The sequence below is a fragment of the Mya arenaria genome, chromosome 10 (assembly GCF_026914265.1).
Source record: "Mya arenaria isolate MELC-2E11 chromosome 10, ASM2691426v1".
NCBI lineage: Eukaryota > Metazoa > Mollusca > Bivalvia > Myida > Myidae > Mya > Mya arenaria.
Window position 1 is genome coordinate 24,506,560 of NC_069131.1, and position 15,989 is coordinate 24,522,548.

The 15,989-nt window shown below is 34.9% G+C and overlaps 1 pseudogene; it reads left to right on the top strand.

The window, feature by feature from the left end:
* The first annotated feature begins 4,838 nt into the window (after window positions 1–4,838).
* LOC128204492 (gigasin-6-like) lies at window positions 4,839–10,004 on the top strand (annotated as a pseudogene).
* The last annotated feature ends 5,985 nt before the right edge of the window (window positions 10,005–15,989 follow it).

The following is a 15,989-nucleotide window of genomic DNA, read 5'->3' on the forward strand; positions in this document are numbered from 1 at the left end:
TGTCATAAATGAACAAGTATATAAGTCTAATTCAGCGATGATAACGCCGTCACAATTGTATAATGGTTCTGGCGATGAACCGCATTTCCAGCTGTTATGTTGGATTTCAGATTTCGGTAACCAATTGTTCATAGTTATCCTAGGTGTGTATTTCCAAGTACGTGTCGCCTTATTTGTCTATAGGTCATTCTTTTAACTGTACTCTAATGCTTTTTTATGAATTGTTTATGGCAGTACTGTTCAGGGGTGACATTTGATTGCTGTATCAAAACATATTTACGGTTTGATTCTAGCTTTTTCATCAATTTAAATTGTGCATTATGATTCTAGTCATAGAAAGGTCCAATTTATATAGATCATGGAAATCGGGTTTTACTATTCTCAATGATAGTAAAATGTGTATGATTGGTTAAAGTTGGCGCAATATGCAAATTAAATTGTTTTACATTTATAACAATAAGTGTAATGTATAATTATTTATTTAAATATTCATATAGATGTTTTTTTGTACTAATATCAGGTACATTATGACTAATTTCACTACGTATGCATGTGTGTTGCTTGTCGCATGCTCCAAAAAATCAGTAGTCGTCTTTTATTTTAAAATTAAAATTAAAAAGTTTTTCAAGCATATCCGCATTTATTTATTTCGACTATGTTTAATTTCCCTTCCTTATCAACATAACGATAATTTAATTTAAATAAAGCAATGTCAGTAATTTATTTTGGAACCATTCACATAACATTCTTATTTAATTATTAAAAATATCCATATTTTTGTTGATCAATTTTAGGTGTCATTTTTACGTATATCAAGTGCAAAATTGGCTTAAGTTTACAAATTCGTTTGAACAAAAAATGATGATCACCATAATATTGTAATATACTTGTGGTAGGTACATAAATTTTAATATATAGTATGGCATACATATCGATGCATCTAGATGTTGTTTTTAACAATCGTTTGGACCAATATCACAATCAGAAACCAAAAATTTGTTCTTTGTTCTTAAAATACCAATGAATGGAATTTTCATATTTGTTTTTGTATGTGATTTTAACAACATGCAGTGCATGCGTTTATTATAAATTGCATATACCTTCAAGATAAAGTGTTATCGTCGAGAATATTTTCTTACCATAAGGCATTCATTATACATTGCATATAAAGGATATGACAGGTATTGCCATGGCAATGTCTTCTTCAGTTTACTGTGATAAGTGGCTGCTTATATTTTTCATGACAGAAAAATAATAAGTATGCATGACAGATGTATTAAATGTCTTGTTGAAGATATTATATAATTTTATCTTTTTTTAAAAAAACAGCTACATCTATGTATTTGGCATAGTGTGATGTTTTGTTGTTATTAAGTGAGTTATATTTTTCTCACTACTTGTTATAAAGTTTTTATTGTGCATTTTACATACTACAAAACCAACGTTTTAAAATTTCTCCTTTATTTTCAATAATTTCATAAAATGTTGAATAATCGTTGTTGGGATCCCGAAGCTGGCATTCAGAGAATATTTCATTTTTGTTTTTAAATTTGACCTTTAAGCAAACCGTTGTTTAGGATAGTGTATTTTTCAATCAATAATGATTTGGTTCTTCAATATGCAATAATTAAGTGTCAAATATCCTAACTCAGATACCCTAAGACTTTTAATAAATATGGTTTGAATAAGTATAATCCTTATTTTCTGTGTTCAAAATGGATACTGTACAATATGACATTCCATATCCAAAAGACTTTCAATTGAATTTTGAAGATCAATGATTTGCACACAAAAAAAAACTGATTTTGTTTTGGCAAAATGAATTGAGATCTGGTTTGAAACATTTCTTGGAATTTCAATTTTAAAAGCAAACAGTTTTTTATCATTGGTTCTATTGTACGTGAATCACAGATTGTTTACGATTTATATGTTGTAACAGTTGTTTGTTGTTATTAAACTATTGCCTGTTAAATGAAAACCGAAATACAGTAGATTAAAAAATGACTTTCTGTTGTTTTAATTGTAAGTCAGAAACACAGAGCATGAACATGGGCGTTCATCAATAAGATAATGCATTCACTTGTGCGAGTTCGAGATCACTGCAGTAAATATTTAATATAAAATCGTGTTAAGGTGACACTCTTATTCAAACTCAATACATCCACATGTATGAAAAACATAAATATTGACTGATAAACTACACTTACTAAATAATGCATTTATGGAAAATATTAACTACTAATAGCATGGCTGTAACCGTGAATTCTTTAGCAAAATGCGCAAAAATATTAAATGATTGGTGAATGCTAATTTTTTACTGTGGTCTACTATAGTTTCATAAAGTAGAAATTGCTTGTTTTTTGCTCATTTCTTTCAAATTAACATTGGTATCCTTCTTAAGAACCATTGTTTTCGCCATTTATTCATCTTTTATGGAATATTAAACAATATTAATAATTGTGTTAAATCTCATTTTTTGGGTAAGAGCGCATCTTTTTGGTCCTTTCAAACGACTTTTGCACTTATGAAGGCCATTAACTTTATACAGAATTTGACACGAATTTCATCAAGTTCATAAAGTTTTAAAGTTCATTGCAAATAACATATACATATGTATATGATTAACACGTTATAACACGTTCTTTGTAGTTACCCCGATGCTTGGTAAATGGAAACAGTAGATGAAAAAGAAAAACCCTTAAAACAATGCTTGTACATTGAGGATCCATCGATAATATCGTGTCAACGTTACATTCACTGATGCGAGCTCGAAATAAGGCCATACCAATTTGCTTTTATGTTTAGAGTCAACTCTTACTACGAAAACCTATCTAGCTATCCTGGAAATAAAAACGAATCCCGCAAAACAATTAAGTCTATTCTAAAAAAAGAAACTTTATCTTATTTACATGACTCATTTAAGCTAAGAAACTATGATACATCTAAAAGGATTATCACTTAACTACTTGCACAAAGCATTGAATCGGAGTTTAAGTATATTAAAATAGGTTTTGGCGGTTAATTTAACAATATCTGTATTGGAGAGTAAAAATATACACTTATGTACCTCATCCATGTTAACAAACTCAACATTGATATCCTTAGCTTTATCATATAGTGCATTTTTAAGTGGTTGGTAAGCAGAACACTTAGTTAACACATGTAATTTTGACTCAACATCTTGTTTACATATAGGACAGATTCTATCGATCACCGCCAGATTTTCATATCTGCCAGTCTCCAGACGAAGAGGGGCTACCCCGCACCTAAACTTAGCAAGTGCTGATCTATATTTTATAGGCATTGGAATAGATACATAGGACTCAGTTTCAAATTGAGATTTTAATAATTGATATGTTCTCAACTTATTTCTGCCACGTCCACTAGGACCAGTTGCACTGGTTATACAGTTTTCCACGTATTAATATATAAATACTATTATTTTCAACAAAATCACAAAGTCTTTTCGATGAGAGCTGAGAATGTGTAAACAGTAGATTTGACAAATCTGTTTTTCCAACTGTTGTACAAAAATACATTGCCAGTTTTTGCATCTAGGACTTGCTTTTTTATTACAGTCTTCATATATTTTATAGTTCAATCTAGTTCTTTTCATACTATTAAATCTATGCCATTGTCTAGCTACAGATCTCCACTGTTTCACAAAAGCTATATGATCGGTTTCAACATAGGCGACCATTCTTTCGTCTTTCATTTACTGCTATATATAAGTTTGTGGGTTCAATAACCAGTCGCTGTATATTTATGTACAGTTTATTTATATGATATAAAGTGAACTACAAGCTACATGAATACTTAGGCAAAAAGCCCCGCAGCATGCACGGGCAGTGTATATATTCATAGCTTATCAAATAATATCAAGTTACAACGGCTATTCTTAAAAAAAAGTATACAGCATTTACATCGCGTGCATGTTAATATGACGTTAAGTTTAATCGTGTGAAGAATTTCTTTTCATATCTTTGAGTTTATTATAAATTTTGGGATAAACACCTATGTAGTATACACAATACTACAATTAGGTTAAACAACTAACATTTAAATGTCATTGAATGCGTTGATGTCCTGCTGTAAGTTAAAGGGACTTGCGCATGGTTTGTAAAATCCACTATCTTTTGTTATTACGAAATACAGTTTGGCAAATTATAAGGAGTGTAAAAACTAAAATACCAAAAGCTCGAACCCTTCAGAAATGAGGATATTTGCTCAATATCTTTTTGGAAGACAAAAAATTTCATTAACGCTGTAAACTCTAATTGTCACTTAATTACGGCTATGTTGTTGCGTGATTGGTTGATTGCCAATATCACGTGATGTTATCAATGTGTTATCAATGTATTGTAATGAGGTCATAGGTTTAGACGTCGGTTTTCTTTTATTTTCTTGACTTAACCGGCGTGGGTTCGCACCCCACTAAAACCAAAATACTTTTTAATGCTATAAACGTATTATTTCTGCAATTTGGATATTATAGAGTAAAATAATGATAAAATAAGTATCGTTTCGTAACTTAAGCGTTCGTTATAATCCTCTTTATTTCAATTAAGTTTAACTTATATAGGTCAAGCGTCCCATTACCTAATATGATGAATGCAACAGTATGTTAAGTTACTGTGGTATGTACGTATATTAAACGAGAAAATATACGTCGAGAGAACCTCTATCGAAGAAAAAACAGATGTGCAGAATTCAAACGGTTGTTTTACTTTCTTATGTTTCATAGTTTATTTGTTTAACCCTGAATTATAACATTGTTTCGCCCTTCCCATACCGGAAAAAGGTATGCAGAAGCCGAGTATAAGCCGCCAGAAGCCGTTATGAGAGCTAGACGCAGGTTAGCTAGAACACCGTATTAACTATCGTGGGGTGAATGAGATGTGACAATGAATAGAAATTATGGGAGCCGGACAAATTTCTCCCAATGTCCGCCTTGTAAAAATGATGGGAGGGATTATGTCCGCCTGAAAAAATTGATGGGTGATTATGTCCACCTATACAAAAATGATTGGGAGAGATTTTTTTGTCCGGGGGGATTTTTGTCCTACACTCAGAAATTATCGAAAGAAAAAGGTTTCTTCACTTTCTTCTTTAGAACCTTATGTGCGTAAATATGTAAAAAGGATCCATTTCTGGTCACCTGGAAACATTGAGTAGCCTTAATGATTCTGAAAAATAGAATACCGCTTTAATAAGGCAGTGCAAAACAGAGTTAACAATGTTATACTGTTCATAACTGTCGGTGAAGAGTTGCAATCAACCTGATGTTTTCATTATACAATGGGAAACAAAGGGACGGACCATGTAGCCTAAACATTATCCATGATCTCTTGATCCTCTTTAAAGGCCTAGTTTAAGGAATGTTTGGCATGAAAACTACTTATGTGAATCTTCTGCTAATTGTACAGATGTCACAGTAGGGGCCAATTTCCTGTTTATTTCTATAATAAAATCTCCAAAACTGCACAGCAGGATGTTCAGATCGGTGATCTGATAAGACCATTAGGCAATTAGATTAAGATCAATACACTGAGGTTGTGTACAAGGGTCATTTATAGAAGGGTTAATCTAGGCCTTCCATGCAACAAGGATCGAGGCCTAACAGGCGCCCAACAGGAAAAACACAACGCCATAACACATCATACACACACAATAAAATATCGTTATTATTAAATGTTGAGGTAGCATGTTTTTGGATGTAGTCTATGCTTTCAATGGATCTATAAAAAACGTTTTCTTCAGCTATAAACTATATTCTCTAACTTTTCATTTATATAGTTATATATATTCAGCTTGTCCACCCCAGTGAAAGACATTCTAAATGACACTGAATTGTTCGCGGACGACCTGAGGTCTCGATATGCCACGTTGGAAGACCTACCTGCTCACCGAATGGGAATTCCGGGAAACAAGGGCATGCGCTTCGATACCAACCCCACCAGGAAGAACCTGTACAAGTATGTCAATAATGTGCTTTAATCAAGTGAATCGTTATGGACTATAAGTACCTGTCATGTGTTTTCGATACGGATAGAAAAATCCGACCCGAGGGCACCTGCGTGAGCCGGTAACGAGGCTTGCCGAGTTACCGGTCACGCAGCATGCCCGAGGGTCGGACTTTTCGATTCGGACCGGAAAAACATAATTGGTACTTTTTCTTGCATACCTAAAATTATGATTTTGTGGAAAATTTGACGTAGAAATCTTACTTTTGTACATTTCACCAAAAAGCGCGTGCGACGTTGTGTACTGACGTCATAAAGCGCAGTAATTTTAAATCACTATCGACGTCAAACAGTTCCTTTAAAATCGCGCTTTTACGATTATTTATTTTCAATTTTAATTAAAGTATTGTATACTTATATTTTTGATTCCGCTTTATCGGAATTGCATAATATAATTTTCATAAACCATACTATAAGTATCTATCATGTGTTTCCGGTACGGATAAAAAAATCCGACCCGAGGGCACGTGCGTAAGCCGGTAACGAGGCTTGCCGAGTTACCGGCCACGCAGCGTGCCCGAGGATCGGATTTTTCGATCCGGACCGGAAAAACATGATTGATATTTTTTCGTGCATATCTAAAATTATCAATTTGTGATAAAAATCACGTTGAAAACGAACTTTTGTACAATTACACAAAAAAGCGCGTGCGACGTTGTTTACTGACGTCATAGAGCGCAGTAACTAAAAATAGCGTTTTTTTACGATTATTTATTTTCAATTTTAATTAAAAGTCTTGCAAATATGCATGTTTGATTGCTCTTTATTGAAATGGCATAATTTATTTTTCATAAATCATACAATAAATGCAAAAAGAAGTGGCGCGTTGTTGCGCGTGAATCATCTTACATGGGGTATGTAAGATGGGTTTTTCCAGCACTGGTCACATGACTGGAAACACACGTCTGGTATGCAAGAAAATAAAAGAAATAAGAAGTGGCGCGTTGTTGCGCGTCACTTATCTTACATTGGGGTATAAGATTGGGTTTTCTAGCACTGGTCACATGACCGGAAACACACCTCCGGTATGCAAGAAAAGTCTATGAGTAACCGTCATACATACTGACGTGTGTTATATGACCAAAACGCACATGTTTTCAAATCATGATTTGGGATAAACAAGTAGTTTTGTTTCCAGTGTGTTTTAGTCTTATAGTAGCACCAACATTAAACATGCAGTTGCTTTAGTATCTCGACAATATTCCATAACATAATTGTTATGATCATACTTATTATTGACAAAAAAACACAATATGTACTAGCTTTTCAAAACGTACGCTCTGAATTTGATAATCAAATTCAAATAAAGCTATGTAAAGCAATCCCAGTATCATCAACTTCAAGGACTCCTCTCGACCAAGACTTAAGTTTTTTTTGTGATATTGGGGCCAGGACTTGGATTCAACATTACTGAGCGAACGTTCACTTGGATTTTTAAAAATCGGACTCGGGTACTACTTTCTACCCAGGAAACGCAATCATTAGATTCTACCTGGGAAACGTAATCATTAGATTCTACCCTGGAAACGTTATCATTAGATTCTACCTGGGAAATGTAATCATTAGATTCTACCCGGGAAACGTTATCATTAGATTCTACCCGGGAAACGTTATTATTAGATTTTACCCAGGAAAAGTAATCATTAGATTCTACCCGGTAAACGTTATCATTAGATTCTACCCGGGAAACGTTATCATTAGATTCTAACCGGGAAACGTTATCATTAGATTCTACCCGGGAAACGTTATCATTAGATTTTACCCAGGAAAAGTAATCATTAGATTCTACCTGGGAAACGTTATCATTAGATTCTACCAAGGAAAAGTAATCATTAGATTCTACCCGGGAAACGTTATCATTAGATTCTACCCGGGAAACGTTATCATTAGATTCTACCCAGGAAAAGTAATCATTAGATTCTACCCGGGAAACGTTATCATTAGATTCTACCCAGGAAAAGTAATCATTAGATTCTACCCGGGAAACGTTATCATTAGATTCTACCCGGGAAACGTTATCATTAGATTCTACCCAGGAAAAGTAATCATTAGATTCTACCCGGGAAACGTTATCATTAGATTCTACCCGGGAAACGTTATCATTAGATTCTACCCAGGAAAAGTAATCATTAGATTCTACCCGGGAAACGTTATCATTAGATTCTACCCGGGAAACGTTATCATTAGATTCTACCCGGGAAACGTTATCATTAGATTTTACCCAGGAAAAGTAATCATTACATTCTACCCGGGAAAAGTTATCATTAGATTCTACCCGGGAAACGTTATCATTAGATTTTACCCAGGAAAAGTAATTATTAGATTCTACCCAGGAAACGTTATCATAAGATTTTACCCAGGAAAAGTAATCATTAGAATCTACCCGGGAAACGTTATCATTAGATTTTACCCAGGAAAAGTAATCATTAGATTCTACCCAGGAAACGTTATCATTAGATTTTACCCAGGAAAAGTAATCATTAGAATCTACCCGGGAAACGTTATCATTAGATTTTACCCAGGAAAAGTAATCATTAGATTCTACCCGGGAAACGTTATCATTAGATTTTACCCAGGAAAAGTAATCATTAGATTCTACACTGGAAACATTATCATTAGATTCTACCCGGGAAACGTTATCATTAGATTTTACCCAGGAAAGTAATCATTAGATTCTACCCAGGAAACGTAATTAATAGATTCTACCCGGGAAACGTAATCATTAGAGTCTACCTGGGAAACGTAATCATTAGATTCTACCTGGGAAACGTAATCATTACATTCTACCCGGGAAACGTTATCATTAGATTTTACCCAGGAAAAGTAATCATTAGATTCTACCCAGGAAACGTAATTAATAGATTCTACCCAGGAAACGTAATTAATAGATTCTACCCAGGAAACGTAGTCATTAGATTCTACCTGGGAAACGTAATCATTAGATTCTACCCAGGAAAGGTACTCAATAGTAATTCGTCTAACTCATAGGCTTTAGGTATCTCCACAATAGAGCTAAACTAAACCAGCATAAACAAAACTATACGGGATCTAAAAAGAACTGTTTTGGTACAAATCCATAATAACATATACATATAAGCGTTTATAAAAGTAAATGCTAACGCTTCGTAAAATATTTATTTAAAACGTCTAATGAGATGTAAAACAAGACTGTTTTTATAATTCTTCTTGTTTTTTTCTTTCAAAACAGTATATATGTACATTCAAATATCAGTTCACTAATGTATTTTGTTTTGTTTCATTTGTTTGTACCATTTTGACTATTGGAATATACTGTTTGGATCTTGTCGTCAGTGGTTTGTGGTCCTTTTTCAGACGCCCCAAGTACCTTTCACCAAAGAATGGCTTTAGAACATCATTCACATACAGCAGTGTCATGTATGGTCTCGTGACCTATATATCAGAGGTCATTGGCGGTAAATCGTGGGAAGACCTTGTCACTGAGTAGTTGCTCCGCCCACTTGGTACAACGTCAACAACGTTTATGTCTACGGCTAATTTCGATGACCTTGACATTGCAGAAGGATATGAGGACTACTTTGGAGATTCTTATCCGGTGCAAGTTTCGTTCAGCAAGTATGTTTTTGACTTTAATATCAATCATAGTCTTTACACACAATGCAGCATTTGTTCAATCATGTTTCTGTTGTAGAAAACATCTACTACAAATGCATGCCCGATCACAAATATAAGCAAAAGGTGAAATATATACAACGCTGTTGTCCATTTGAAATACTACATTCAGTACAGTTTCAAAGTACATGTATATTCTTTGTAATGATTGGTCGTGGCCTTCGAGCAATTTGATTGGTCATTTTTCAGACATTGGGCGGAGCTTTTTAGGTTCAGGGTGTATCCTTACTAATGCCAATGATATGGCAAAATGGATGAAGTTCTGGGAGAAACGCCAACAACCAGAGTGTGATTGACAAAGATATGTTGGCACATGCGCATGAATCAAAGAACATAGTTATGTACTCGTCTCATGATAAATACTACAAAAAACCTATCTGTGACACTGTCGACACCGAACTACGGTTTTGGTTGGCTAGTTGGCCATTACAGAGGTATTTTAAACACATGTTTATGTACATACATTTGGTAGATACTTTCTAAAGACCTTTTTTGTCCCAGCACTGGACGAAATGTATTATATAAATGCCAACACGTGAAATAATATAATTAGACAAGTTCTGTAACTCTCAATTAGGTGCTTTACCCTATTGTTATTTCTGTTCTTTCAGATACATTGAATTTATGGTGATTACCAATTGTCAAAGCAAACCACGTTGAATACAAACATGTTTTTAGAGTCTGTAATCGAACGAATTGTTTTCTGACATAAAATATCTGTAGGAATATGCATTGTCTCTTTCAGGATGGAAAATATCATTGCATACGGGGTCGACATATGGCTACAGAGCAATGGTGACGTTATACCCAGATAAAGACTTTGGTGTGTTTACTGCATTGACTGGAGATGACTCTTCTTATCCGTTCAGAACCAATATGCATCTGTTCATTGCTGATTTAATGCTTGGACACGACCCCTGGCTAAACAAAAGCACTGTTTGCACATTTCCGGAGCCTTGGGAAAGTAGTTCCAATAGCAGTTCCTCTCCTCCGCAAAAGGATATTGAACCTCAGAGGGATTTGCTGTTAAATTATGGAGTCTACAGTAATGATGCCTACGGAAATGTTGAGATATATGTTAATGACACAGGTAATATGTTAATGGCCCGTTATGGATTTGCAGATTTTGCGCTCTACCCGGACACTACTGTGGACTACTTTAACGCGGAAGGCGAGGGCCGTATGAATCATTTTAGAGAGTATAGTTCGGTAACATTCAAATTTGAATCCGAGGCGGGTCAAATATCTAAACTTCTAATTCCAAGCTTCCAATCCAACGATCCTTCGATATTTAATCTCATATCCAATTCAAGACGTAAACGAAATTTAACTTCAAACAGCGATGAGGGTAAAATAGTCCACAGAGGTTTGTTTTTTTCTCTGTGTCAGTCTAATACAAGTATTGAAGTTTTAGTGTATATAAAAAAGGGAAATGGATAGCTTAGCTGTACAAAAAAAACGATACACTAACGAAAAGAAACATAGAACACAAGTGTATAATTTTAAAAACAATGATAATGCTGGACTCGAAGTATGTATTTTATTTGGATTTTTATAGCTTATTATCACATATCTATTCTTATAGAATATAGTGAGTTATGTTATTAATGTTTTGCCTCCAAACTGTTTACATATATGCGTATCAATGCCTTGATATGTATGCACAATAGCATAAAGATCAATCTATGTTTGAAAAATATTTGGTATCTGCACGATTTAAAAAGTTTGAAGCCCGACTGTTTAGATGTTCATAAACATTTGCAAAGAACGTTCGTATCATTGGGAAATTCGATCTAAAATACTGGGGAAAGTTGCGAGTGTAACGTCATTTAGCCAATCGGTAACGCATGATTGAGTTCACCAGAAAATAAATTCAATTGAATATGTTCATCGAAAGAATCGCAACATGAGTATAAATATATGGTTGTGAAGTATGGAGTATTGACTACGATAATCACTATAGAAAATGTACATGATATTTCAATGTATCCGATTTGAAACTTCCCCATGTATATTGCTGTCCCCAAAAGCGCCAGTTTGGCAAAACATGTTTATAATTGTACATAGTAATATTCAATTGGTTATCGGAGAGTCATTCATTATATAACGCGAATCTCATAGTATACAGTACAGGACGTTCACGTCATCATCAAATCAATTTGTACTACTAGTTACTACCTTTTTTCATTTTATACAATACAGACAATTTAGTACAAAAGAACCAATCCTGTTGATGTAAGTACAAAACAAATGCTAAACATAATGTGATTTGTGAACTATTCTATTTTGTCAAAATGTATCAGTTAACTTTGGTACACGGTGCATTTTATGATATTTAGCCTTATACATTTGCATATGTAAACAGAATTTTGATTTCTTACAACTAAGATGTTGTATTTGTCTGTAATATATTTTGTTTTTTTCTTTTGTGTTTGTGTTTTATGAGTGTACAGAGAAACGTTATAAATAATTGAATCTAATGGAAATAATGTGTGTAGTTTTTAGACTGCAGGCCACTAGGCCTACAAACTTTTATAACCGAAAATCAGAATCTGCCATCGTGAGATCGACCTAACATTTTTTACATCGGATGTATAAATGGGATTAAATGCACATATCGTCGTATCAACCTCAACGCTGTGGGAACTGCGGTGGTCAACGACCCAATTAACATTACCATTCTGCCCTAATAGATGCGGAGATGCGTTATGCATAAGGTAGTGCTGTTATGAATATTCATAAGATGTTGTGCGGTTAAAAAATAGTGCGTAATGAAAGACCAGTTTGTACGCAATTTTATTTTTTTATGCAATGTTTATATGATTTAATACAAATAAATGGTTATTAAAACATTCCCAAACATAAAGTTTTCGTCCTAATCAGTTTCATAAAGAATGCGAAGCAGACCGTAAAATCTACTCTACACTACAAACATGAGTGGAATAGGTCAGAGACTACTAAAAACATCCTATATATTCTAAAGACAATTGACCTATATGCACGCAAAATAACACTGATTCCTAGTGATTCACGACCTCCAACACCATTTATGGCGAGAATGTGTACTTAACATTAAAAAAAGTTTCTTATAAGACAACTAAAATTAGTTGAACGTAACCACGGTGTATTCGATAAAGTCCGGTGTAGGAGTACGAACAAAGCGGTCAAAATGTTTTAAAAAAGGAAATCAAAAAGATCCAGCATGTTCAGCCTGTTTCTGCAATTACAAACCATTCAGCTTTAAAACCTATCAAGCTGAAAAATAGCCAATGGTCTGAGATAGTATAGGCATGATTTGAGTTACTAGTATGCGGTAAATTAAATAAATACAGCATGTACAATGAGTAAGCCCTTCCGAATTGGTATAATTTGCCGAATATAATTTACTATGCCCGCCAAACCAAATGCATCAAACTAAATGTATTGGACATGTTAATAAAGTTTATGTTTAACGTCTCTATTTACAATGACAGGATCCTCCCGCAAAATTCATCGTGATCGCATCACCAACGTATATTTATTCCCTATATGTATTGATGTATCTAAATATTGCTCTCAACCTATGTCACTTGTGGACAAAAGAAACATATTTATATCAGTGGTTTATAAATATGCTTATGCAACTTGCTAAAGACTCTGAGCTGAATTACTGAGTCAAACTGAGAAATCTTCACACAATTTCCATTCCATTCGGGGCTAAAATCATACAACCGGAAGGTGGACTTGATTTTCATTACATAACTACACTCACAACACGTGAGGCCGACATCCTTTCAACGCTTTAAGCGCTTTGATTTTACTTTTTGGACGCGGTACGAAGAGATCTAAACCAAGCGTTACTCGTAACACAGGGTCTCCAATGTCTACGATAATTTTTGGTGCTCTATAACTGTCATTTAAGGGAATAACACTCTCATTGATTTCAGTTTATGATTGATAAATTGGTAAGCATTTTCATTACGACCACAAATGACCACAAATCATTCGAAATGATGATATAGCAAAAACTCTACTATTAAAGAAATCAAACATTTAGAACAGTTTTCTGATTAATTGTAATACCACACATCATGAAGACACGCGATGGTTGTTTAATTTCACAGACGATCCATACATGAGAGACCCTGGTTTTGGACATTTGGAAGGTTAACCCTTTAAGTGGAATTCAATATATGCATATGGGAGATGGTTCGCATTGGTAATGCTATTTTTAGGCTATTTTCTATCATCACGTGGTACGGCGGGCAACCTTCACCTTGCACCTCCAGCGATATGAGTGGATTGACCGCTGCTGCTGTTGAAGATGGTTGTTTAATTTCACAGACGATCCATACATGAGAGACCCTGCATTGGGACATTTGAAAGGTCAACCCTTGAAGTGGAATTCAATATATGCATATGGGAGATGGTTTGCATTGGTAATGCTATTTTAAGCTATTTTCTATCATCACGTGGTACGGCGGGCAACCTTCACCTTGCACCTCCAGCGATATGAGTGGATTGGCCGCTGCTGCTGTTGAATGTACCTGAAATCTGGTACTGTTAACTCTATTTAGGTAGCGAATTGAAACATCGGCTCTCCTCTTTTTTCAAAGTTTTAGTTGTAATAAAATAACAAATAAAATGAATCGACATGACATCGGTTAAACGCGATTATTTTTCTAAAATGTTCCTTACACCTTATTATACCTATTTTCGCGACAACGTTTATGATTTTTTGTCAATATTTTATCCACAGTTAGAACAATAATTGGCGTTAATGTAAACTTTTATAATATTTGAACTCCATAATGTTTAATTGAACTTGTTAAGGGACCTATTATTCGCCTGTTCCAATTATTGCTCACCCTGCAACATAATATGCGGCTAAAGCAACCTTCAATTGTAACCACGCCCCTCACCCTCCCGGTCCATGGGTATGCAAGGGACACGGGTGGTGTTTTTACCTACCAAGTGGCCCTTAAGTGCCGGGGTGAATTTGCTGGTTTTGTCTTCGTGCCAAAAATAGCAGGGAATGGGCCTTACCTAGGGTCCCTTGGGTGCGGGAGCATTTGGTTATTGTTTTTTTGCCATCAGATCGATTCCGCATGGCGGGGATTTTACCCGGGCTTGGCTGGACCATAAGTTAAAGTCCCCGCTATTTCATGGACGTGGGTGGAGCGGGAGGGCGTCAGTTGCTCGTTTATATCCGCCATGACCTTTTACAATCCATTCTTTTAAAAACAGTAGTGGACTGCTTGAATAGCAGAATCTGGTGGGAAGCAGTAGTCTGCAATTGCCATTTTCTCTTTTAATGATGTTTTTTTCATAAATTGTTATTGTTTTTTCGTAAAATGTGTTATTTTTCATCACAAAATATTAAAAGCATCATTCCGAATTTGTGATAGGTGTTTCAAATACACGAAGAACTGACAAAATCTGCAACTTTCACATAGGACATGGTCAAGTGATGATGACTCAACATGCGTAATGCACCAGTCAGTTGTAACAATGCCATGGCCCCCATGTCAGCGGAAATGGGACATGTTTTTACCTTCCATGTGGCCCTGCAATATGGAGTGAATTTGGTGGTTTTGTTTTTTCGCGGCGAAAAATAGCGGGAAATGGACCAATTCTAGGATATCCCCCGGGTTGCGGGGACATTTGGCGGGGATTTTACCAGCTGTTTGTTCTCGCAGGGCGGGGATTTGACCTGGAATTGGCTTGACCAAAAGACATTGTCCCCGCTATACCCAGAACGGGGAGAGGGGGGGGGGGGGTCAGAAATGTATCATTGTTTTGTGTGACAAACTCTAGGAATGATTATCATTTAAGCGCTTGATTGAAAAAGATATAAATACAACACCAATGTCCACATCTTGAATACAAAATAAACATTGAATTTAAATTGATCAATTTCTCGAATTAGCTCATATTCCCTGAATAATCCAAAATTCATACTTAAAATAGAATTTCGATAAATGAATAATTGTTTATTCTGATAATCATGATAATAATTCCAATCCCAAGTGTAAAAACTATTAAAGAAGTTAACATTACGCAATTTATTGAAAACCAAAAATAGAGAGCTTAGCTTAATCCTGTTATAAGGGGCTTAAGAAGTTTCGAGAAATCGGGGCCTTACAATTAGCTTATTTGTGAGTCGAACACCTTTTATGAATTTGAGGATGGTTGGTTAGGCCTCTCTCAAATGTTATGCATACCTTACATTCCATAACCAGAACGAGGCTTACAAAGCAAGAATGTACGTAAACAAAGTGGCTGACCTCCTGATTAGTCCAAGCACGATGCAATCCATTGGAAAATCTACTCTAC